Raw genomic sequence first — 26,520 nt, forward strand, 5'->3', positions numbered from 1 at the left:
AAAAGTGGGGGAGGGAAGGTATTTCCATGGGATCTTTTTTATAATCATGGCAAATGTTTTAAAAAATTGAGAAAAAATAAAATAAGATTAAAAAGCAAGCAAGCAAACAAACAAACAAAAAAAGCTGCTGGTCTAATGATGCTGAGATCAACTGCTGTTGCTCCAGCAGAGTTGTTGCAGTCTTTTCCTGAAGAAAGCTAAAATTAGTTAAGGTCAACAGAGCGGAAGGTGGTTTTTAGTACCTATGAGCTGGGTCTGTGTAAATTTTTTAAATTTTAATTTTATGCATATTATAACTCTTTTATCTCCTCATCCCTGCTCCTGTTTCCCTGAGGCCCTCCTCATTAGGGTTATGGTAATCACTATAGGGTTATTGTTGTACTCAGGTTTACATTGCTGGCAAAAATCACCTGACCAAGAGGAGCTTGTGGGAAAAAAGGTTTATTTTGGTTTATAGACTCAAGGGGAAGCTCCATGATGGCAGGGGAAAATGATGGCATGAGCAGAGGGTGGAGATCACCTGCTGGCCAATATCAGGTGGACAACAGGAATAGGAGAGTATGCCAAATACTGGCAAGGGGACACTGACTATAACACCCATAAGCCTGCCCCCAACAATACACAGCCTCCTGGAGGAGACTTTAATTCCAAAATCCCCATCAGCGTGGACCCTAGCATTCAGAACACCAAAGTTTATGGAGGACACCTAAATCAAACCACAAGTCATGAAGGCCTTAGTCAGTCCGTATGGAGTAACTGAACTGGGGGACTGTGTCTCAAGGTATTCCTACCCACTCTATAGATCTTCTAATCTTTCCACCCCCTCTTCCACAATGTCCCCTGAACATGGCAGACCCATTGGCCATGATTTAGTGTTGAGTTCTCTGTAGCCTCTGCATTTCTGCTTTGGTGGGTTTTGATTGATAAGCATGTCTGTCACCATTGCCATGTTGCTGGTTGTCAAGCTAGCAGTGAGAGCAGTGTTCATGGTGCCACTCCCACTGCATGTTCTCCTGGGCCCTGGCAGATATGAAAGAGGTGGCATATCTTGTGGTGGGCAGTTGGCTAATTTCTTGTCATATTGATGGATCTTGGTTCTCCTTAATTTTCTCTGCTTTCTGTAAAATAAAGCAGATTCTCTAACCAAACTGCAGAAAAAAAAGTGAATGTATACAATTTTTAAGTTAAATTTTAGCTTTATGAACCTTAAGTATTAAGATTAAATCAAATATAATAGTTTAATCATGATTGAGGTATTTTCTTCAATTTATTGTAAAGACAGTCAGGCGATAAGAAAAAAGAATGTGCTTGCTCTTAGCCTCGAGAGAACAGAATTTCATCCCTTCAGCCACATTTTATGTTCACTGAAGTTGTGAATCCAATGAATCTTTAAGGCTCCTGTGAAAAGATGTTTTCCAAATACATATGTCTATACTTAGGCTGATTCACATAAGTTAGTTTCTAATGTTTATTAATTTGTGTCAGAGTGAAAGCACGCGCATGTGTGTGTGGGGGGGTGTGTATGGGTGTAGCAGGGCCTCTTGCCACTACAAATGAACTCCAGACACATGCACCCCTTTGTACATACAGCTTTATGTGGGTGTTAGGGAATTGAACGTGGGCTATCAGCCCTCTAATCTTTTCCTATCTGAGTTTCAAGATACTGTCATCTCATAAAGCAACTTAAGGAAATATGTGCAATTCTCTCCAGTTTTCAGAAACTTACTTCCCAGGGCTATTCCTGTTGAAGGGTGCCTTTAATACTTCTAGTATCTTGGTTCCCTTAGGAGCTGCTTTTCATAACATAGGACTCTAAGATATTTAAAACCATCAAGACTCAGACAGATGATTTTTCTCATTGCTTAATTCTAAGAAGCTGAAAACAAAAGTCTCACCAATCCAAGATATTTGCAGAATAAGGATTTTACATATACGTAAAATAAATAGGTAGGTAAGTAAATAACTTTGAGGGATTAAAAAATTAGTTTCCTGGTTCAAAAATCTCCAGGAAGTTACTATATGTCCACTAATGTGTACTTCAAAACAACTCAATAATCATTCAAGGAACTCATAAATCCGCCTTTCCCACATGCTGTTGCCATACATTCATGTGCTCCAATCAGCTTTAAGGTGTGTCTCTCGTTATCTGTCACTGATAAAGTAAAAGGACTAAAGTTCCCAGTCATTTGCCGTTTTTCAGCATTTAAATCTGATTCAAGGTGATCCCTATAGCAACCACTGTCACTCACTTGCCTTCAAACACAGGTCACTGAGTGACCACCTAGGAGGAAGACACCAGGCCAGTGATGTGTGCATGTCCATAGGCAGTGCTTGACATGTGAACAGTGTCTGTCCTTTGCATCCTGGTGTGAATGCGAAGTTCAAATTTGTAGCCCAGTAGAAAGAAACAATAAGCAGGGAAATAGACAGACAGGGACATTGGTGGGGGGTGGGCAGAGGTAGAGAAAGAGAGTGATCATTTTTGGCAAGTAAGAAGAGGGAAGAGGCCAAAGGAAATGAGCACTCACAGAGCAGAAGAGCTGGGAACACGGAACCAGGAGCAGTGGGCAGTGCCAACTGTTGCAGAGAAATGTGAAGCAACCATCTGCCCCTGGGCTGGCATTTATGCCCAAAGTGAAGATGAGTCAAAGGAGGAAATAAGAACATCCATGACCCTTCTCTGAGCGAGCTGGTGGCCAGGAGGACACTGCCTATAGCCAGGCCTCTGCAAGGCACACCTGAGTGTGTATGTAAACAAACAAAGAGGAGTTGAAATTGTTAGACAGAGGGAAATCATAATGGAGCAAGGTTGTGTTCTTAGAAAGTGCAAGGGAGATAGGAATGAGATTGGTCTTAAAGAAAAAAGGCTCACTTCTTCCTCAAACTGAAAGAGATGTGCTAAGAGGGAGGCCATTTGGAGACCAGTTTGTCTGCACAGAAGGTAGAGGGTCCACAGCCATTAGACGCGTACACAGCCATGAGCTGGCGGAAGGAGACAGGGCGGGACATGGAAAAGTGGAAGAGGAGCATGGATAGAAACAGATGAGGTTATTGACAAGGGGGTGTCAGCAAGAAAAGACAAAAGGACTGCTGGCACAACATTAGAGAATTTGGAACCATTTTCCAGAAGAACTGGAGGAGGAGTCAGCCAAGACGGCTGAGGGAATATTCACAAAGTGGGAGGAGGGGTGCACGGTCACGGGAGGCCTGCAGAGCACCGCTCAGAGGAAGCCTGCGTGCGAGAAAGACGGGGCTTATCAGCAAACCGAAATCTACGTATGGAGAAAAATGCGCCCAGTCCGACAACACAGCCAACGTTAATGAGCAAGAGCTTTTCTGCTAGGATAGATGGATTGAACCAGATGTCATAGCATCGTGGGAAGGAGTCAAAGTTAGTGATGGAAACGCTTCAACTTCTTAAGAACTTACGGCACTGGGGAGATGGCTCAGTCACTGATGCACTTTTTGTACAAGCATGAGGACCTGAGTTCAGATCCCCGTCATGCACGGAAAAGCTGACTACAGTGCTGGGGGATGGAGGCGGAAGGGCCTGCAGGGCTCGCTGGCATGCTGGTCAGGCTGAGTCAGTGGACTCCAGTTCAGTGAGAGAACCTGTCTGAACACAAGAAGGTGAAGAGTAATCGAGGAAGGCAACAACATCTGGCCTCCACACACATGCGCACACGGTAACCGCACCCACACATGTGTATACACACAAACGCATACCCGTATAATTTTGGAAGTCGACAAAGTGTGAAATAAATGTCAATATCTTGAAACAATGGTAGGTTGGGGACATTTTTTATATAAGAAAGAACTCACATATGGAGGTGGGTTGGTGTGTACTTATGTGTGTGTATGTTCAGGCATGTTTATCCTATGTGCATTGGTGTCACATATCTCAGCATCTCAGAGGCCTTATAGGATTACTGTAAGAAGTAAAGGAAAGTAAATCAAAGTGTCATACTGGGCTCAGTGGTTAAAAGCTCTTGCTTGCAAATCCTGACCACCCTGGTTTTATTCTCAAGTACCCACACAAAGTCAGATGCACAAAGTGGCAGAAGCATCTGGAGGTCATATGCAGTGGCAGGAGTTCCTGGGGCACCAATTCTATCTCTCTCATAAGTAAATAAAAAGTACCATACTAATATTAAGTATTATCATTTTCCTTAGATGGAAATTTTCATATATTGAATGTCGAAGACATCATGTTTGTGACAATTCATAATTCTATTTCCTGTCTTGTACAGATGCAGTCATGAATCAAAACTCTATCTTCAGGATTCTCTCCTCGCATCTACTCACATTTTTGACAGTTCTAAAAGATAAAACCCCCATATGAACTGAAAGTTTCCATCTCAGAACTTCTGCAGAAAACAAAATAGAAAAATTATGTTAAGCTTATTTTGTGGTCCTTACATATCTGTAGTTTATGGAGATATACTGTTGATTTAGGGGAATTGCCTGCTCTTTCTTTGTGGTTTTGGAGTTGGGACACATATTTTATCTGGGTATGACTCAGGTAACTTTTAGGTTAAATTTTAAAGTCAAGACTTTTATCACACTTAGACAACAGGGAAAACCACTTCTGGAAAATACTATTATCAGGGAAATAAATGTGTTTTGATCTCTTTGGCTTGAGATTTTCTGCACATTTTAAAAACCACTAAGGGGTTTGATGTTGTAGTACATACCTGTAATCCCACTAGGAACTAAGGAAGAGGAGGCAGGAAGATTGAGATTGGCAGCTAGCCCAGGCTGCATAGTAAGACCCTGTGTAAAAAAAAAGAAAAGAAAAGAAAAAGAAAGAAAGCCCATAAGGACCTAAAAATATTGTAAATAAGTTACTATTGTAATGAGATTGTGTATTACCTAAAGTGAATAAAATCTCTTAGTCTGGGGATATAGCTGTTGTAGTTACTTTCACATTGCTGGTTTGAAACACCTAACCAAAAGCAGTTGATGGGAAGAAAGGGTTTATTTTGGCTTAGTCTCAAGGGAAGCTTCATTATGGCAGGGAAAGAATGGTCCTAGAATAGAGGCTGGACATCACTTTGCACAGCAGGCAGAAGATAGTAACAGGAGAGTAAGCTGAACTCTGGTAAGGGGAAAGCTGGACTTAACACTGCAAAGCCCACTCCCAGCAACACACCTCCTCCAGCAAGGCTCTACCTCCCAAACTGCCACCAGCTGGGGACCAAACACTCAAAATACAAGAGTTTATGGGAGATATTTGACTCAAACCACCACAACAGCATGGAGGTAGAGCACTTGCCTGATATGTGCAAGGCCCTGAGTTTGAGCTCTAGAACTTCCAAATAGATAAATAAACTAAACTAAAATCCATTAAGTAGTAGAAATGCATTATTCTCTAAAATGTTCTCCAAAATTTTGTGTGTGTGAAAGTAGATTCTCAAACTCTCAACTAGATGGGCCTGGGAAACAGAATGATTCCTAGTTTATTGCTTCCCCCCCCCCCATAGTCAGGAGCAAGGAATTTAACCTATCTGAATGTCATTTTCATCATATAAGATGGAGATAAGATTCATCTCATGAACATGAACATTTGCAAGGGCTGAGCATGTCGACCTTGTTTCCAGGAAGCTGAGGCATTCAAGAGACAACAGCCCTGCAGAAGCGCGTTCGTCTCTTCAGCGTTAGAAATGCTGGTAGACAGAGTAAACTAACTCCGGGTGTGATTATTGGTCCACAACAGAGTCTGTGGAAAATTTGGAAGGAGAATGTAGGCCACACATAGGTAACATGAAAAACAATGGAATTTTTTAAAAATTTAAATTATATATTGGAAAGAGAGAGAGAGGCAGATAGAGAATGGGCATGCCAGGGCCTCTAGCCACTACAAATGAACTCCAGACACATGCACCACTTTGTGCATGGCTTACATGGATACTGGGGAATCTAATCTGGGTCCTTAGGCATCGCAGGCAAGTACCTTAACCACTAAGTCATCACAAAAGAATGGACTTTTAATACAGGTCACTGTGAAACAAGATGGAAGTTGGAATATTTGATCATTATTTTAATTCATTTGTCATGCCCCTGAAAATGCAAAGTGTGTTGCAAATTTTGAAAATGTTTTAAAAACATTTTAAATACATTCAAGTAATCCTCATCTCTTTACCTCTTTTGTGAAAAGTAATAAGTAGCTGATGACTAATAAGCTATATTTTGGGAATCATCAATAAAAGTAACTTTATTTAGATTTTTATTGGCTTTGTTGAGGCAGTTTCAAATTGGAAACGTTAAGTAAAGATATTGAATGTCATAATTGGTTGTGTCTTATTTCCCCGCATTTAGTAAATTTCCTAAGTGTTTACTCTCGCTCTCTCTCTCTCTCTCTCTCTCTCTCTCTCTCTCGCTCTCTCTCTCTGTCTCTTACACACACACACACACACACACACACACACACACACACACACACACACACACGTGCTACCTTGAATGAAAAGATGCTTCCTAAGGAGAAAGGACAATCCTTTCTGCTAGTCCTTCATAAGAACCACACTGGCAGCAAGTCTCCCAGGCCTTCTTTGTCCTTGTCAATGCTGCTGTCTGCTGATGACTCGAGCAATGGGGCTGGAGGAGGACGGAGTCGCGGGCAGCACCTGCCACACACGTTATCCTCAAAGCAAACGCATGTCAGGAGATGAGGCCACGGAACCCTGAAATAGTCTGAGCCTGTCACTTAGTACCCAAAATAATTACTCAAGAAATAACTCTTTCTGAAGAGACAAATTACCCATCAGCATAAAATTACACTGTCATGAGATTGTTGAATAATGATTTTTTAAAACAATTTCCTGATAATCATCCTGACATGAAAATTACAAATTAAAATTTTATCAGCTAAAGAGAGTCAAGAACTATTTTCTAAAAGCTTTGCTGGGTTCCAGTCTAGGTTTGAGGTCACTTCCATAGCAGCATTGAAGCAGTTGCTGGTTGACAGAGTCTGCAGTAAACTAAAAAGCAAATGCCTTGGGGGAGGGGGAGTAAACTCATGGGGAGAAGCTGGGAGGAACCCCACCACCCTCAGCCCCCAGCACATGCCTGGAGAGACATGCCCCACTACGCAGAGGGGACAAAGCACTCTGAATGTAGGTCAGGAACATTCATTTCTAGCAGTTGGAGGTTGTTGGTTATATTAATTTCCTTGAGCTGCTCTAAATTTCCTTAAACTGGATGGCTTAAAGCAGCATGAACTTACTGCCTCAGAATTCTGGGAGGCAAAAGTTAAAAATCAAGATGTAAGCATGGTTGATTCCTCCTGGAGGGATGTGGGCCTGTCCCATGCCTCTCTTGTAGCTTCTTACATATGCTGACATATGCTGGCTGGTCTTAGTGCTTGGGCTTGTAGATGCATAGATCGAATCTCTACTCCGTCACCACGTATATCCTTTCCCTGCTGGCATCTACCTCCAAAATTCTCTCTTCCTACATGGGCATTAGTCACTGGGTTAAGGTTCATTATAATTTAGCGGTAACCTTATCTTGATAACTCCTGAAAAACCACTATTTCTAAATATTATATTCACATATACCAAAGGTAAAGACTTAACCATATTTAGGAAGGGGAATCCACTTCAATCCACACCCCCAAGTCTCTCAGGCCTGACATAGTCCTTCATCACCAGAATGATTCTTGCAGCATGCTGTGAGGAAAACATGCTCTACTAAAGCTCGAAGCAACGTCAGAATCACAAACCTGCCTTGTCACACAGACACTTATCCACCTTTCCAAAGCAGCACCTGGCGGTCAACCTCAATCAGCATGGAGAGAGAGGAAACAAGTAATCTGTTGCTTAAAAAAAAAAAGGCCTGGGCGTGGTGGCGCACACCTTTAATCCCAGCACTCGGGAGACAGAGGTAGGAGGATCACCCTGAGTTCAAGGCCACCCTGAGACTACAGAGTGAATTCCAGGTCAGCCTGGGCTAGAGTGAGTCCCTATCTCGAAAAAACAAACAAAAAACAAGGACTAACGAGACACACCTGTCATCTCAGCACTTTGGAGGTGGACACAGGAGGATCAGGAGTTCAAGGCCAGCCTCAGTTACATAGTGAGTTCAAAACCAGCCTGGGCTACGTGAAACCATATCTCAAGAACAACAACAAAACAAAGTAGTGTGGGATATTCACTTTCCTTATACACAAAATCAATAAAAGACCGTGTTTTTAACTACCTCCCTCAAACTCACGTGCATTCCTCAGGAAGGAGGGCAGGGGAAACCCCGGCTCCTCCGCCAAGGAAGCATGTTATACGTGTAGACCGATACCCCAGAAACCTTCTTCCCCACCACTGCTTTGGTGGCCAAAGACTGTGTCGCAGAGCTTCTGTCTCCACACACGCTCAGAACCGCAGCACAGGGACGGTTCTAACCCCCACCTGGTTGGCTGTCTTTACTTCTGGCAAATGGAGTAACAATCCCTGAACCTTGTCTAACCAGTAGGGAAGTGGGACAGTCAACAAGTGAAGGATTTGGGAGAAATGTGCAAATGTCCCAGTAAAGCACAACTTCAAACAAAGTGGCCTAACCAGGGCTGCGCGGGTCAGAGGAAGTGTATCATGATGTCACTGAAGACACTGCCCAGACAGGAAGTAGCTGTTCTCGGTTCCCTTGAGCAGGAGAGAGTTGTTTTTTTGTTTTTTTTTTTAAAAAAAAAAAAAAGCTGTTTGAGGGCTCCTGCAGAGTGGCCCCAGCCAGGATCTGGTGCTGACCGTGATGGCTGTGAACGGCCTCCTTCCTCTGTGCCCTGGATGCAAGCTGAACCCAGGTGGCTGTGGCATGTGGCCATGGACACCCTAGAAAAAGAAAGTTTCATGGTGTCCTTCTCCTCTGCCTCTGATGCAAAATCTGATGCTGTCACTAGATGTGTAGAGGACATCACCATGGATGATGAGTTCTAGTTATTGTAGAGAAGCTTCACGGACAAGTACCACCAGGAGTTTGAAGACACAGATGAAAATAAACTCACCTACACATCCATTACTAATGAATACATTTCTCTGGTTGCGAAGCACATGGAGGAGGAGCTGCTGGAGTGGACCCTGGCTTGCACTCAACATGGCAGCCTTCACCAGGTCACTGCAGCACCATAAGGATGAAGTGGCTGCTGACATATTTGACATGCTGCACCCATTCACAGGCATTCTGGCTTTCAAGGAAATGTTTCTGGACTACAGAGCAGGAAAGGAAGGCCGTGGGCTGGATTTAAGTGGTGGTCTAAGTTATCTTCTACAGCCACGTCCCACAACAACCAGTAGCCCTAGGTCCACCTCAGAACAACAGGGGGGGATCATTCTGACGTCACCACTCAGCACACTCAGAGACACGGGCTCATGACAGCAGCAGATGCATCTTGGAAAGACCGACTGTGCCACACTGCTTCCTTCACATAAGTATTGATGGGTCACCCACACCGTGACCAACCCTCCTCACTCTTTTCTCCTGAAATGCCTCATAGTCCATCATCTTAGCTCCCTGTGCAGGCATATCTCTCAGGGCTTCTGAGTCAGACTCCTCTGGAGCAGGCCTGTGTTGGCCATTTCAGTGGGGGGCCCTTCCCCCAGTGAACATGGTGATGTGTCAACACGGATAACCCAGCACCATGAGCGCTTTGTCGCAACAGACTGTGTATGAGTCTTTGTGTACACCATAGCTTTTCTGTACATGGGTCGGTTTCAGGCCTCAGCTTCAATAGGGTTTTTGTTTGGAAGTATTTATCTAAGGTGTTACTGGAACCAGCTTCCTGTCCTAGTTTCTGAAACTCCTATGATCACAGCTTGGCTTGGCTGTAGGAATGAACTGAGAGAAGTCTTCTATCTAAAATCTGCTTGTGGAAATGAAGGCCCAGGATACGTTTGCAGTCCTTACAACCCTGTGTTCTGCTAGTCCTGTTGGGTCCCACTGTTTCTAGAAGTCTCTTTTAAGCGTTATTTTCAGAACAACTGTTTTTATAGGTGAAAACCCAGGGAAACCTAGAGGATATGATCTTGGAACGTCCATAATTACACACTCAAAGATCAAAATATTATAGCTAGGGCTGTGAGTACAAAAATGCTTCCTATGTGAGGGTGCTTCTCTTCCAAGGGGATCAGTGAAAACTGGCTGTAACACTGGAAATAGACCAAAAGCTATCTTGCTATGATAGCGTGGTAAGTGTGTCTCTGCACATTTGCTTAAAGTCCTTCCCGTATAAGCCAGAGAGCTACGTTTTTTCAGGGTTAGTGGGGACTGTGCAAGTCCTTCCCCTACCAGACTCTCCCCTGCCAAAACACTGCTCCACTGACGGGCTCAGCTCAGGTGGGCAGAGAACAGCTGTGCCATCACCCGTCAGCTTGGGTAGACGGTTAGCAATGGAAAAACATGTGTGTCACATTTCAGAAAGAAGAAAACAATGGTTCAATTCCTAATATATACCTTTGATTTCAATGTTGATAGAAAATATGAGTCTGTACTGACAAAAAAAACTGAGTGACAGAGTAAGGGACAAGAAAGACATGTAGGTACATCGGATGCTTACCGAATACAAGGAAACATGCTAGACATGGAAGAGCAACTCCTATCATCTTTACAATCTCAAGTAGGATGCCTTCGTTTCACAGAAGAGGAAATACAAGATTGGATTGGCAGCATTCTCCCCGTCCTCACATTGCTAAAACACAAGATTGGGTTACCTGAGTGTTCTCATCCTCACATTAGTAAAACATGAGATTGGATTACCTGAGTGTTTTCTCCATCCTCACATTGCTAAAACATGTGATTGGATTACCTGAGTGTTCTCCTCATCCTCACATTGCTAAAACACGAGATTGGATTACCTGAACATTTGCTCCATCCTCACATTGCTAAAACATGAGATCGGATTACCTGAGTGTTCTCCTCGTCCTCACATTGCTAAAACACAAGACTGGATTACCTGAGTGTTGTCATCTTCACATTAATAAAACATGAGATTGGGTTACCTGAGCATTTTCTCCATCCTCACATTAGTAAAACATGAGATTGGGTTACCTGAGCGTTTTCTCCTTCCTTACATTAATAAAACATGAGATTGGGTTACCTGAGCGTTTTCTCCATCCTCACATTAGTAAAACATGTGATTGGATTACCTGAGTGTTCTCCTCATCCTCACATTGCTAAAACATGAGATTGGATTACCTGAGTGTTGTCATCCTCACATTAGTAAAACATGAGATTGGATTACCTGAGCCTTTTCTCCATCCTCACATTGCTAAAACATGTGATTGGATTACCTGAGTGTTCTCCCCATCCTCACATCGCTAGAAGGCAAGATTGGGGTGCCTGAGTGTCCTCCCCATCCTCACATAGCTGTATCTCTTTTTATTAATTAATTAATTAATTTGACAGAGAAAGAGGGGGAGATAGAGAGAGTATGGGCATGCCAAGACCTCCAGCCACTGCAAATGAACTTCAGACGAGTATGCCTCCTTGTGCATCTGGCTAACGTGGGTCCTGGGGAATCAAACCAGGGTCCTTTGGCTTTGCAGGCAAATGCCTTAACCGTTAAGCCAACCCTCCAGCCCTACTGTATCTCTTTTTGTTGGAATCATGTACAGAATGCTTTCTACATTCATTATAATTGAGTAATAAATCACGTTGGACTAGTAACAGGAGTCCAGTGTTTAAATGCCAATCCCATAATAAATAGAATGTCTGCAAGAGAGTCACTGGCATCTCAGATTCTTTCAAACCCTTGGTCTTCCTAGAAGTGAGAGGTGAGAGCAGATAACCAGGGGTACACACCCAGTGTAAAAGTCCAAGTGCCGTCAGTCAGGACTAATGTCATCTTTGTTTACTTCCAGCTAAGGCATGCATCTAACTTCACACAGACAAAACGTATCTTTTTCTGGTCCCCAGACAATAGTTTTCAGTACAGTGAATCTTCATCTTTTCAAATCAAGATGTTATAGAATTCCTTCACTATGTAGGCGTAATGAAAATAAAATAATTAAAGAAAAATAATGCTTTGTAAGGTGACACCATCTGGAAATGTACAAATGTTTTGTGAGTATTCATAGCAACTTCATTCATAATAGATAAAAACATAAGACAACTAAAATGCCCACTAATAAGAAGATGGTTATGAACATATGATACCCAGAAAGGTACTTCATAACATCAGAAAGAATGAACTAATGAGCCCTATAAGAGTATAAAAGAACCTCGACAGTCACAAAACACCTTATCAAGAAAAATAATCCAAACACAAGAAAACATTACACTTACAGAAAATTTTAGAACGTACACAGGAGGGATGACACAGGCCTGTAATCCAAGCACTAGGGAGATAGAGGCAGGAGGACCAGGAGTTCAAGGACAGACTCAGCTACATAGTGAGTTTGAGGCCAGCCTGAGATACATAGTATCTTGTCTCAAAAACAATAAGAAAAGACAGAAAAAAATCAAGAATGGGATAAACTAAATTACAGTAATAGAAATCAGAATACTGATTGGAAGGTATAGAAGAGATTAACTGCAAAGACCCATAAGGAAACTATAGGTCATTGAGAAGTTTCTATCTCTTACTGGCATATAGGTCACATAGGAACATACATTTGTCAGAACTCATCAGACTATAAAGATCTTTGCATTTCCATGTTAATAAATAAAAATCTAGCATTTTCAAATATTTTATATGAACAATAAAGAAATATGCCCTGTCTTGAAAGTATCTGAATCTCTCAGGAATTTTAGGGCTTCAGTCCCTAAAGTAGATAACTTGGACCATTTCCCATCCCTCTCAGGTAGTCAATGCAATGGAATCATCACAACCAGTGAGTGGCTTATATGAGTCTTCTTGTCACATAGAGGAAAGTATACTCGATAAGCTGAAAAGAATTATAAGAAAAAGATTTTGCATTTACAAGCCAATCTGGTTAAATATGACATTTTGCTGCATGGGCAAGCCTCTTCAGTTTTATCTCGACATACCTACTGGTGTCTTTCTAAAAGCTTTTGCACATTAAAAAGAAAAGTTGTGCCAGGCGTGGTGGCGCACGCCTTTAATCCCAGCACTCGGGAGGCAGAGGTAGGAGGATTGCCGTGAGTTCAAGGCCACCCGGAGACTCCATAGTGAATTCCAGATCAGCCTGGGCTAGAGTGAGACCCTACCTCAAAAAACAAAAAAAAAAAAAAAAAAAAAGAAGAAGAAGAAAGAAAAAAAAAGTTGCATTTTCAGCATAGAAAAAACTTAAAACCTCTCACATGCATGCCCAAACAGTTACATAATCTCTAGAAAACTGGTTATATTTTTATCATGTCAGAACTAGCAAGATTAAACTATATAAGTTTATATGAGTCTTACATATTATCTTACTAACAGGTACAGATGACCTACACAGAATTCATACAGTATAACCAATTAATTACTAATCAATTGTCTGGTTTTTAATTTTTTTTCCACATTCTTTTTTCTTCCAATTTTTCAAAAGAAAATAATTTAATTACCAAGTTTTCTTTTTTATATATATTTTTTGTTCATTTTTTATTTATTTATTTGAGAGCGACAGACACAGAGAGAAAGACAGATAGAGGGAGAGAGATAGAATGGGTGCGCCAGGGCTTCCAGCCTCTGCAAATGAACTCCAGACGCATGCACCCCCTTGTGCATCTGGCTAACGTGGGACCTGGGGAACCGAGCCTCGAACCGAGGTCCTTAGGCTTCACAGGCAAGCTCTTAACCGCTAAGCCATCTCTCCAGCCTGAATTACCAAGTTTTCTTAATGATATATTACCGACTGCTTAAAAACTAACTATGACTTACATAAAAATTGAAAATGAAAGGTCAAAAAGTTTTAGAATAGGGCTGGACAGATGGCTTAGCAGTTAATGTGCTTGACTGCAAAGCCTAAGGACCCAGGTTTGATTCCCCAGTACCCATGTAAGCCAGATGCACAAGGTGGTGCATGCATCTGGAGTTCATTTGCAGTGGCTAGAGGCCCTGGCAAGCCCATTCTCTGCCTCTCTGTCTCTCTTTCTCTCAAATAAATAAGTAAATAAAATATTGAAAAAGGACTAAAGAGATGGCTTAGCACCTAAGGTGCTTGCCTGCAAAGTCTAAGGATCCTGGTTCTACTTCCCAGAGTCCATGTAAGCCAGGGTCACAAGGTGATTCATGTAAACAAGGCAATGCACAGTGACGCATGCACACAAGGTGGAGTGTGCACACAAGGTGGCACATGTGTCTGGAGTTCAACTGCAATGGCTAGAAGCCCTGGCACACCAACTCTCTCCCCTCTCCCATAAAAAAAAAATACTCTGGAAATATGACTTAGTGGTTAAGGCACTTCTCCGGGAAGCCTAAGACCCATGTTGGATCTCTCTCCAGATCCCAGTAAGCCAGATGCACACAGGTGAGGCAAGTGCAAGGTCACATATGCCCACTAGATGGTGCAAGCATCTGGAGTTCAATTTTAGTGGCTAAGGTCCTGGAGTGCCAATTCTCTCTTTCTCTATCTCTTGCTCTTGATCTCACAAAAATAAATAAATATATATAGGAAAGGATCATAGAATACATTTTTCCCAGTAATAAACACCAATCCTACACAAATAAATGAGCTAAGTAGCATTTCCTGCTGACCTTGTATAACCACCACTGACCCTGTCTCTACTGCCATTGCCAATGTCAGATTTTATGGCCATATTGAGAAAGAAGAAGAAGGAAACCAAGGGTGGGCAATAAACCTGCCAATAGTGCTGACCTGGGTCTGGTCAACCAAAGAAGATGTTCAGTGCTATCTTCACCCCACAGCTTGATCACTCCCTTTGCTTCTAGGCAGTGGTGCAGAGGGGTAGAGGGACAGAAGAAGCAGATTAGCCTGTGGAACTGGGATACTATATTGAAAAGTTACTGCTTGTTAACAGGTGGGTTTTTTGTATGCACTTAGACCATCTTGGGCTATAGTTAATTTATTTACTGGAGAACCTGAGCTGCTTTGTAAAAAAAAAAAAAAAAAATTCAGCATTAAAAACAAGGGCACACAAAGATGTTATAGAAACACTCAAGTAATTTATAGCACATAGTAAGATAAATATAGTATCAATATGTAATATATATAATTTTGACTAAATAAATGATTGATGTAAGTCTATATTGCCAAGCAATTCTAATGCTTATGTGTAAAGTTAAACAAGTTATTGGTTTCACTTAAGCAGGTATATTTACATAAAGTAATAGCACTTATCAAGTGTCTAAAACATATCTGGCAGAACAGAGGCACTATTTTAAGTACATGTGTAACTGGTGTATTTGCCTTGCTACTCCCTACCCAGTAAATCCAAGAGCATTTATCACTTTTCAGACATGAATAAAGGCCAAAGTTGTTATTGTTCAGTTTTAACTTGAATTTAATATTTGTTAGTTCCATTTTCAATTTTGTTATGTTGGTTTTTATTTGGTTTGTTGTTTATTTTTGTTTTTGTTGATTTTGAGACAGAATATTACTAGCCCAGGCCTAGAACTCTCAATCCTCCTGCCTCTACCTCCTAAAAGCTGGGTTTCAGATCTACAGCCCAGTTTTAGTTCTGATAAACAAGTTTTGTTGAGAAGAAATGAAAATTTCCAAACAAAAAGGCTATCCTTGTACAGAGAACTGGAACCTCAAAGATAAATCATGGAAATAAAGCCAACATATGATACAGCTCCCAATTCAAGAAAGAGGGGGAAATTTCTTCAGTCACTAGGAAGGCTGAAGACAAGATAGCAGAATGAGATAAGAAAGAGAAATTTAGTCTCAAGTACCCTGGCTGTTCTCCTAGGATCAAAGCACCAAGTTGAGTACAAGTGGGAAGAGAAATTTCCAAAGAGTTCGAGAGGAATCCATGTACACAGGGACTTGTTCCTCAAGAGAATAGCCTAAGGTAATGCACTCCTTAATGAAGACTAGACCTGGCAGGCCATCTTCAAAATGGTACAGAATTGATTAGCGTAGTAATGGCCAAGAGTAGTGCCTCACACCATGAGACGGACATTCTGGACATCACAAGAAGATGGTGAAGTAGCCTAAAGCAGGATCAAGAACCATAGTGAGCAGAGATTCTGCATCCAGAGATGGGGGCAGAATGCAGACAGAGTCTTCAGAGAAGATACTAGTTCCATGCCAAAAACAAGGCAAAACTAGCCATACTTCAAGGTCCACCAGCAGAGCACCAGAACAAGACCTAGCCAGCCACACTAGTTAGACACTTGAGAAGACAGACAATAGCCTTCAAGCCCTGTCCTATCACCAAAATGTTCAACATTTTTCTCTGTGCATTCTGTTTAATATGAGAAGAAGAAATGGTAGGGACGTGTCCCCAGTGAAATGGGAGAAGTAGTTTCATTATAAGTTTGAATTTTGTAGATGGCAATGCCGTATTGCTATAGACACTAAAGGCTTCAGTCTCAAGGCATTGAGAAATCCAGCTGGAATTGAGATGGAAACATCTCCCGACCAGATAGCTGCCATACCGACAGCAAGCTCTATTAGAGCTATTGGGGGAGAAAAGTCATTTGCGGTCTGAACAAGCAATGGCTCCTGAAAGCTACAAAATCAACTAGCCAAGCAAGATATACACACCAGTGCAGCAGTGGTACATAAGTTATGGGGGTAATTAACTGTTCTCTGATTGGATATGAGGCCCACTTAGTGTGTGGGAATTCATGCCAGACACTGAGAATTGAGTCAAACGCCTGGGGCATTGAAGGTCATTGGCCCCAGAGAGAAGGTTCCACTCTTTTTTGCCTAAATGGAAACATTTTGTCCATCAAAAGGCCTTCTAAGTGTCTATGTTTAAGCCTTTTGATTAATGCTATTCTCACTTTTGGTTAGAAAATGCTTTTTTTTTTAACAGATAGCTGCAAATACCAGGGCGACCTGAAATTCATCAAAATGACAAAAAGAGAAAGCCTAGGGCTTAGCACTGGATGAGTCATCTCTTAACACACCCAGGGCTAAGAGAACATTGCAAAAGCAGCCACAGAAAGAATATGAGTCTTGCTCTCCACTGCTTGCTAGAGAACCATCCCTACAGACATGGACATAGATATCAAGGAGACTCAAAACTCACCAAAATAGAAAATAAGAGGCTGTCTTGAGTTCAACACTAAAGGAGATTTCTTCTACACCCTCTGAGGCTCAAGGAACATTGTGGAAGGGAGAATAGAAAGAACGTAAAAGGGCTGGAGAGATGGCTTAGTGGTTAAAGTGCTTGCCTGTGAAGCCTAAGGATCCATGTTCTACTCTCCAGATCCCACTTAAGCCAGATGCACAGGTACGGCAAGTGCAAGGTCACATGTGCCCACTAGGTGGCACAAGATTCTGGCATTTGATTGCAGTGGTTGAGGCCCTGGCATGCCAATTCTCTCCCTCCCTCTCTCTCTCTTTCTCTCTCTCTCTCTCTCTCTCTCTCTCTCTCTCTCTCTCTCTCTCTCACTCACTTGCTTGCTCTCACTCTCCCTGAAATTTAAAAAAAAAAAAAATAGAAAGCACATAAGAGTCACATAAGAGTCACAGGGTGCCTGGGTGTACATTGGGCACTGTCCTTCTGACATGAATGGACTGGTGCACTCATGACCAGTAGTGGCTCCTGCTATTCCCACAAGGCCAGCATGGTTCTGAGCCCATCAACATTTCAACCTGGAGGTCAGAGGAGGACAACAGGAATGAGACAACAAAACAGAGGAAGGCCTACCTTGAAAAGGGGGTGAGAGAGTAGAAAAAAAAAAAAGAATAAAGGGACAGGAACAAAATGTATGTTCATACATTAAAGTTCTCAATAAAAAACAATCTTGAAAAAATAAAAGGCAGAATAATTAAATTTATGCCCTCAAAACATTATTTTAGTTATCTTTCCCCAGCATTATTAGTCTCCCTTGCTATTTCTGCAACACCATTAGCAAAAGTAAGATTTTGATCAGTTACATGAAAGTAAATTTAAGTTCCTTGTGTGCTTGAATTGTATTAAGATAGTAATAACAATGGCTACTATTGTATGCTTGACACTATACCAAATTCATTAGTTATCCCTCTCCTATTAATCACAGCAATTCTATCAAATGGTTATTATTCTTACAACCATTTTACAACTGAGGAACTGAAACAAAATCACATGGGCAGTGTTTGGCAGAACCTGGGCAGATCCTATATGCTTAACTTTGATTAAAACTGACTTTGGGGCTGGAGAGATGGCTTAGCGGTTAAGCGCTTGCCTGTGAAGCCTAAGGACCCCGGTTCGAGGCTCGGTTCCCCAGGTCCCACGTTAGCCAGATGCACAAGGGGGCGCACGCGTCTGGAGTTCGTTTGCAGAGGCTGGAAGCCCTGGCGCACCCATTCTATCTCTCTCCCTCTATCTGTCTTTCTCTCTGTGTCTGTCGCTCTCAAATAAATAAATAAATAATGAACAAAAAATATTAAAAAAAAAAAACTGACTTTGCAAACTACCAAACGGTAGAGCTGAGATTTAACTATATTCACCTGTCCAGCTGTGGCCATAAGCTCTGTCTACTATTTGGTGGCCTGTCACCATCTCCTTCTTTTCTTGTCCCCTTTCTCTGATGACAGAATGTTTGGATACCTGTAACTTTCCTTAAAGGACTGTCAGTCAAGGATACCAACGCAAACCAGCCAACCAAGGAACATGTGTCCAGATGGAGGTCAAAATCAGCGGTCAAAGGACAACTTGGGTGTCTTCTCAGGAACATCATCCTCTCCTTTGAGACAGGGTTTGTCATTGGTCTGATACTCAGATTAAACTAGATTAGCTGGCCCATGAGCACCAAGAATCCTCTTATCTCTGCCTCCCCAACACAGGATTACAGTCATGTTACCACTATACCTACTATTTTTATGTAGGTATTGGTGATTGAACTCAGGTCTTCATGCTTGCAAGGCAAGCACTTCATTGATTGAACTCTATCCACAGCCTGGAATTATAGGTATTGTGGTGGACATCAGTCACTCCTTTCAGTAACTCAGCACCTAAACAACTTTCCTAAGTGTAAGGAATCCATCACCTTAGAGGTAGAGTATTGGAAAAAACAAATATGCCAGATTTTCAACCTTCCTTGTAAGTATAGCACAAGCCTAAAATTCAAGCCAAGTTTGTCAGTCATACAAATTCCACATATTGATTAGAAATTAATAAGCCATGATATCTTTCAAGTTCATCTATGTTATAGATGAAGAGATTTCCTCACCTTGTTTTTTTTTTAATTAATTATTTATTTATTTGAGAGCGACAGACAGAGAGAGAAAGACAGATAGAGGGAGAGAGAGAGAATGGGCGCGCCAGGGCTTCCAGCCTCTGTAAACGAACTCCAGACACGTGCGCCCCCTTGTGCATCTGGCTAACGTGGGACCTGGGGAACCGAGCCTAGAACCGGGGTCCTTAGGCTTCACAGGCAAGCGCTTAACCACTAAGCCATCTCTCCAGCCCCCTCGCCTTGTTTTTTTAAGCCTGTTCAGGTAGCATCACACTGGAGATATATCTGCCACATTTTCTTTATTGATGTGTTCATAAACATGTAGATTGCTCTGATATCTTTGCTATTGTGAATAATACTACAATGAACATGGAATTACAGGTGTCTCTTTGATATTATTTCCTTTTTTCTTTTCTTTTTTTTCTGTTTTTTTGTTTTGTTTTGTTTTGTTTTTGTTTTTTTATTTTTGGTGTTTTAAGGCAGGTTCTCACTGTGGTCCAGGATGACCTGGAACTCACCCTGTAGCCCCGGGCAGACCTTGAGTTCATACTAATCCTCCTTCCTCAAGTGTTGGGATTAAAACTGTGCATCCTTGGGCTTAGAATGGCCAGTGGCACTCCTTGTATGCCATAATGTAAGGTACATGCAAGGGCCTGGGGAAAAGTCCGGAGAAACCGGAGCTTGGAAGGTGGCCTTGTGGGGTGAGCATGGATAGCCTAGCTTGGACCTTCCTTGCTCCAAGAGGCACATAGACCATGCTCTGTGTCCCATTTTGGATGGGGAGAAAATAGGAAAATTTGGGTTAGGACTCCTTTAGAAAGGAGAATAAAAATCCTAATTTTAACAGGGCATGGTGGTGCACGCCTTTGACCCCAACACTCAGGAAACTGAGGTACGAAAGTCACTGTGAGATAGAGGCCACCCTGAGACTACATAGTGAATTTCAGGTCAGCCTGTAAAACCATATCTCAGGGAAAAATTTAAAAAAATCCTTATTTCTTCTCCCAAATCCAGCTGGAGGGATGCCCTCCCCTTTTCAACAAGATAATTCAAGACAAGATGGGATATAACCTAACTCTAGATTCTTCTTTCACTTTCCCCTGCTTTGTTTCAGGTGAGACAATCAGCTTCCAAGATGCCCCAAAAGTCTCTCCTACTAACCTGTCTTCAAAAAAACTGGGCTCATTTAGCTTACACAGGGAGAACAGGCCTTGCCCATTACTTCTCTCCAGAGACTTAAGGAGACAATTAGAAAACATACTAATGTAACTCCTGATACCTTGAAAGAGGAAATTCTTCTCAGAGATAAAATTTTAACTCAGTTAACACCTGATATTTGTAAGAAATTATAAAAATTGGTAGCCAAACCACATAAGAGCTTAAAACAGTTGCTCCCAGTGGCAACTTCTGTTTATGATAATCAGGAAGCCAAGAAAAAAGAAAAGGGGACCAGAAAGGGAGATAAAGAGAAAAGGACAGACATCACCAGAGATCACAAGGGCAAAGAAGTTTGCTCAGGGAAGGTCCCTTCACTGAAATATTTAACTGGATAAAGTGTAAAATATGTTTACTTGATGCCAAGGTTTTAACCAGTAGAGAAACTGAGACTTTTGGTTAAGGCTTCACTCATTAACAGCTCTCCGATGCTAATTTGTTATGATTTAAGGGTTATAAAAGCTGGTTTTGGCTGGGCATGGTGGCTCATGCCTTTAATCCCAGCACTCAGGAGGCAGAGGTAGGAGGATCGCCATGAGCTCGAGGCCAGCCTGAGACTGCATAGTGAATTCCAGGTCAGCCTGAGCTAGAGTGAGACCCTACCTTGAAAAGCTAAAGAAAAAAAACAAAACATTAAATTAAATTAAACATTAAAAAAAAAAAACTGGCTTTAAAGTGATTGAGGTCAGATTGGGTGTTTTGGGGTTTTTTGGATTTTTTTAAATTAATTAATTAATTATTTATTTATTTAATTGAGAGCGACAGACACAGAGAGAAAGACAGATAGAGAGAGAGAGAATGGGCGCGCCAGGGCTTCCAGCCTCTGCAAACGAACTCCAGACGCGTGCGCCCCCTTGTGCATCTGGCTAACGTGGGACCTGGGGAACCGAGCCTCAAACTGGGGTCCTTAGGCTTCACAGGCAAGCGCTTAACCGCTAAGCCATCTCTCCAGCCCTGTTTTGGGTTTTTTGTTTTTGTTTTTGTTTATTTGAGGTAGGGTCTTGCTGTAGCCCAAGCTGAGCTGGAATTCATTATGTATCCTCAAACTGGCCTCAAACTCATCCCCCTAACTCTGTTGGGATTAAAGGTGTGCACACCATGCCTAGCAGAGAGACACAGAAAGAGAGTGAATGGGTTCTATCACTCCAGATGAACTCCAAGTGCATGTGATACTTTGTGCATTTGGTTTTATGTGGGAACTTTGGAATTAAACTTGGGTTGTTAGGTTTTTGCAGGCAAGCACCTTAACCATGGAGCAATCTCTCAGTCCTGAAAATTATTATTTTTAAGTACCAAAGAAAGCTGCAAAACAAAGAAAACTGGACTTAGTAGCCTAAAAAGTAGAAACTGAACAGAGTTTGTTTCTGGAGAGGGTGACATGTGGCTGCATCTACATCCAGTTTTCAGAACCAATGAGGGGCTGAAGTTTTATCCTCAATGTTTGATGTGGGGTGTCCAATGTGGGCATCAACAGGGCCAGGTACAGTGCCCATGCTCCTGTAGAGGGAGTCACAGCTCGGTGACACATGCCTGCAGGAAGATTGTAGTGTGACTTCTAGCATGTGGCCTCCAGCACTTGGCCTCCAGTCCTCACAGGGATTCTGTGAGCTGGCTATAAGCCTCTCTTGATAGCTATCTTCTAATTCAAATCACCATTTCATTTCTGGTATGTGAAACTAAAAACTCACTTTAGTTTTCTGTTACTATTGTGATAACAAGCTAACACAGATGTTATGACATAGAATGATGCATTTATCCTCTTACAGTTCTGGAAGTGAGAGTCCTAAAATCGAGCTTTCAGCAGTCCTGTGTTCCTTTCTGAAAGATTTAGAGGAAAATACATCAAGGAGCTTTTGCCATACTTTAGAGACTTTTTCCTTTATCTGGAAAATCAGCAATGATATATCTCTATGGTCATTCTTGACATATGTTTCTCCATTCTTCTACCTTCCCCTTGCACTGTTAAGGACCTTTGAGATTCTATTATTTGGATCCAGCTGGATAATGCAGGGTAATCTACTTTTTAAATTTTTTGTTCATTATTTATTTGTTTATTTGAGAATGACAGACAGACAGACAGACAGAGGCAGATATAGAGAGAATAGGCACGCAAGGGCTTCCAGCCACTGCAAACGAACTCCAGACACGTGCGCCCCCTTGTGCATCTGGCTAACATGGGTCCTGGGGAATTGAGCCTCAAACCAGGGTCCTTAGGCTTCACAAGCAAGCACTTAACCCCTAAGCCATCTCTCCAGCTTGAACCTATGTATACTTTTAATTTCTGCCAACCCTGCTACATTTCTTGGACTTAGCAAGCACTGAGGAGGCAGTGGGAAAAAATGTCTTGTCATTTTGTCCAAGGCCTCTGGTGAGTATTTATATAGGCTCTCACAACTTGGGCCCATTCATAGAGTTGTGCCCTCCGTGTGTGTGTGTGTGTGTGTGTGTGTGTGTGTGTGTGTGTGTTCATGTGGGGGCTAGAGAGTTCCATCTTAGATGTTGTTACTTATCACTGCTTTTTCTTTTCTTTTTGAGACAAGTTTTCTCATTTGCCCGGAGCTTGCCAGTTAGAATAGATTGATTGACAATGAGCTCCAAGACCCATCTGTCTCCACTTCCTTAGTGCTAGAACTCTCTGCAATTTTTATAGAACTTTTACATGGTTTCAGATCTTCATGCTTCAGAGGCAAGCACTTATCCACTGAGCCATCTCCCCAGCCCTCAGATGTGCCCTTCCTCAAAACCTTACCTTCAAACCTCCTTAAGTACTCTGATACAAACCTCCAAAATACTCTGATACATGACCAGACTATTAGCCCATCCCAATGCATTTCTCTACAATGAACTTCAAGTCATCATTCTTCACAAGCAAATTAGACAGAGATCTTATTTACACTCACGTTTCCCTTCTTTATTGTCCAACAAAGGTGACCTAAATGGGTATGAAACTCTTCAGTAAATCTAGTACCTGTTAGAATACACTGTGGTGCTTTCTCTAAATTTTTTATCAGTTGCTTATAGGCCACTGCCTTTGAGTAACCAGTGTGGCCTGAGAAGGGATGGCACTGAGTCAGAACTAGCCGCACTGGAAATATGAAGCACTTGCTTATGAAACTTGTTCTTCCAGAAGGTGTTTGTACTTTGGCCTGTAGAAAAACACTTCCCTTAAAATAATACGTAACAGGGCACACTCACTAATGGTGAGTCAGATGAGCATAGTCATTCACAATGATCAGCTGGTGTCCTGAGCACTGACCATGACTGTCTGTCAGAGTCCAGTGGCCAGAGGTTTCTCATGCAGAGAATAGTTTCTTGCTGAAAAGGGCATAGCTGTTACCCAAAGCCCTAGGGGCCTGAATGTGTGATTTTTGTGTCGTGACTTGCCATGGACTTTATTTAACATCCTTATTTGCTTCACTTTATATTTGAAGTATTACTGGACCTTGTGATTCATAAAGACCAGTAACATTTTGGAAATATTATCCCTTATTAAATACATTGTCTTACTAAGACATATAGAATGACATTCTCTTTGTCATATAGGGGATCAGTGACATATATGGTAGATGAGATCAATTGTCTAGGGTGTCATTAGAGAATCCATGGGCTTGGTTTTATCAATTTGACGTACCTGAGCATGATGGCGAGGTTGTATTACCAGCTCTACTAGGAGAAAATGGGATCTGGTATCTGCACAGCAAAGAGGAAGACATTTTCCTGACAATTAGCTGTGCATGTAGTCAACTAGAGGCCATGTGGGTTTGCTCAAGTAAAATAACTGCATCTCAAACAGCATATGTAGGCCAATCTTTTGTTTCCCATATCTAGGGTTCTCAATTATAGAAATCAAAAAGGACCTTAGTAGATTATTACTGTTTCAACCCAAGGGGCCCCATTACTACTTAACTTAAGTGAGCATCAAAAATAAAATAATTTGGGCTGGAGAGATGGTGTAGTGGTTAAGCGCTTGCCTGTGAAGCCTAAGGACCCCGGTTCGAGGCTCGGTTCCCCAGGTCCCACATTAGCCAGATGCACAAGGGGGCGCACGCATCTGGAGTTCGTTTGCAGAGGCTGGAAGCCCTGGCACGCCCATTCTCTCTCTCTCCCTCTATCTGTCTTTCTCTCTGTGTCTGTCGCTCTCAAATAAATAAATAAATAAAAATTTTAAAAAAATAATAATAATAATAAAATAAAATAATTTGCACCAGACATGGTGATATGCACCTTTAGTCACAGCACTCGAGAGGCAGAGGTAGGAGGATCGCTGTGAGTTCAAGGCCACCCTGAGACTCCATAGTGAATTCCAGGTCAGCTTGAGCTAGAGTGAGACCCTATCTCGAAAAACAAAACAAAACAAACAAACAAAGTGAGAGAGAGAGAAAGAAAGGAGTGATTCCACCAATTATGTCATTTTATACTTATCTACTTTTGATCATATGATATTACTTTAGCCATTGTGAACTCAGCATGTGTTATTTCCAATGAAGTCAGGGGAGCCTATTTTGCTACTGTTTTAGATTTCATCTAAAACAGGAGATGCTATCTGAATAAACTGAAGATAATCTACTGCTCTTCTCTGATCTATATCTGCCTGCTGCACTGATCAAAGACGTTAGGTGAATGGGAAGCAAAGATGCACTTCCTCTCTATCTTTTGAGTCTTTGATGGTTGAATAAAGGTTTGTGTTACCAGCAAGAATTCAAGAGATGTTCGTACTGTTTCTATCACAATTCTCCACAGCTCATGGAGATACAATGTGAGGTTCTGCCAAGTCGCATGTATGCCCATTACAACAACACATCCGACCTGGCCTAGTACTTTCAGGACCATTGTAGGCATAAGCATAGACCTAGGTATAGGCATAGACATAGGTAACTTCTCAGATATGGTTCCTCAAACATAAATTGTGTACCACAGGGAAAGTCTGCAAAAATTATTAGTATGGAGGCATTGTCAACCAAAATGTTGGATACTGTACTTTCTTTCTTCTAATACATAATTCTCTTGGCAAGCTACTATAGTTCCACCCCATAGTTTCAAAGGGGAAAGGCAATGGGAGGAGCTGTATAGCGTCTGCTTTCACGTTACTACAAGTTTCTTCCTCAAAAGCAAGTAGCTTTCTTCTCTTTCCAGGCTGGCAAGTGACTCGGGACACAGAACTTGATGGAGAGACAAGTTGGTATTACAGTGGCTCAGTCCACCCTTTATTTCCCTAATCTAGGTTGATTATTATTATTTATCTGAGATAGAGAGACAGAGAGAAAGAGGGGGAGAGAAAGGAGGAAAGAGAGAGAGAGAATGGGTGTGCCAGGCCCTTCAGCCACTGCAAACAAACTCCAGATGCGTGCGCCCCCTGTGCACATGTGTGACATTGTGCACTTGCATCACTGTGCATCTGGCTTACATGGGACCTGGAGATTTGAATTCTTAGGCTTTGCAGGTAAATGCCTTAACCTCTAAGCAATCTCTCCAGCCCTTTTAAAGTTTGTTTTTTTTCTTTAATTACAGAACTCAAGTGTAACTTAAGAGACTATCACCATTTCAACCTAGAGGAGGGGCATGATTAGTCGCCAATGTGACCAATAAAAAAACTGATGATTCTGCCCATTATATTATCTTATAATTATCTACCTTACATTTGGCCATTAAATACTAATGTTCAGTCATTGTGACAGTGAAATGTAGTATTTCCAATAAAGTCAGGGAAGCCCATTTCTATGGCACCATGCTCTGGTCTACAGAAAAGAATCATAATCAAAGAACTTCTAAGCAAAATGGAAGCAGTTTTATGGCAAAAGTACTGGAGGCTTTTTCTAGCCTCAGTAGGTGTTAGACCTAGTCAATTCAAAGTCATCTGTGTGTTTTATTCTAAATATAAAGGGTCCTTTATTGTCTTGATCTTGATCTTTTATTACCAATATCTTTTTTTTTTTTATTTATTTGAGAGCAACAGACACAGAGAGAAAGACAGATAGAGGGAGAGAGAGAGAATGGGCACGCCAGGGCTTCCAGCCTCTGCAAACGAACTCCAGACGCGTGCGCCCCCTTGTGCATCTGGCTAACGTGGGACCTGGGGAACCGAG

General features: G+C 41.9%; 1 pseudogene; it reads left to right on the forward strand.

Annotated features, from left to right (window-relative positions):
* The first annotated feature begins 8,810 nt into the window (after positions 1 to 8,810).
* Positions 8,811 to 9,934, forward strand: LOC101606087 (annotated as a pseudogene).
* The last annotated feature ends 16,586 nt before the right edge of the window (positions 9,935 to 26,520 follow it).

Source organism: Jaculus jaculus, chromosome 1 (genome assembly GCF_020740685.1).
Source record: "Jaculus jaculus isolate mJacJac1 chromosome 1, mJacJac1.mat.Y.cur, whole genome shotgun sequence".
NCBI lineage: Eukaryota > Metazoa > Chordata > Mammalia > Rodentia > Dipodidae > Jaculus > Jaculus jaculus.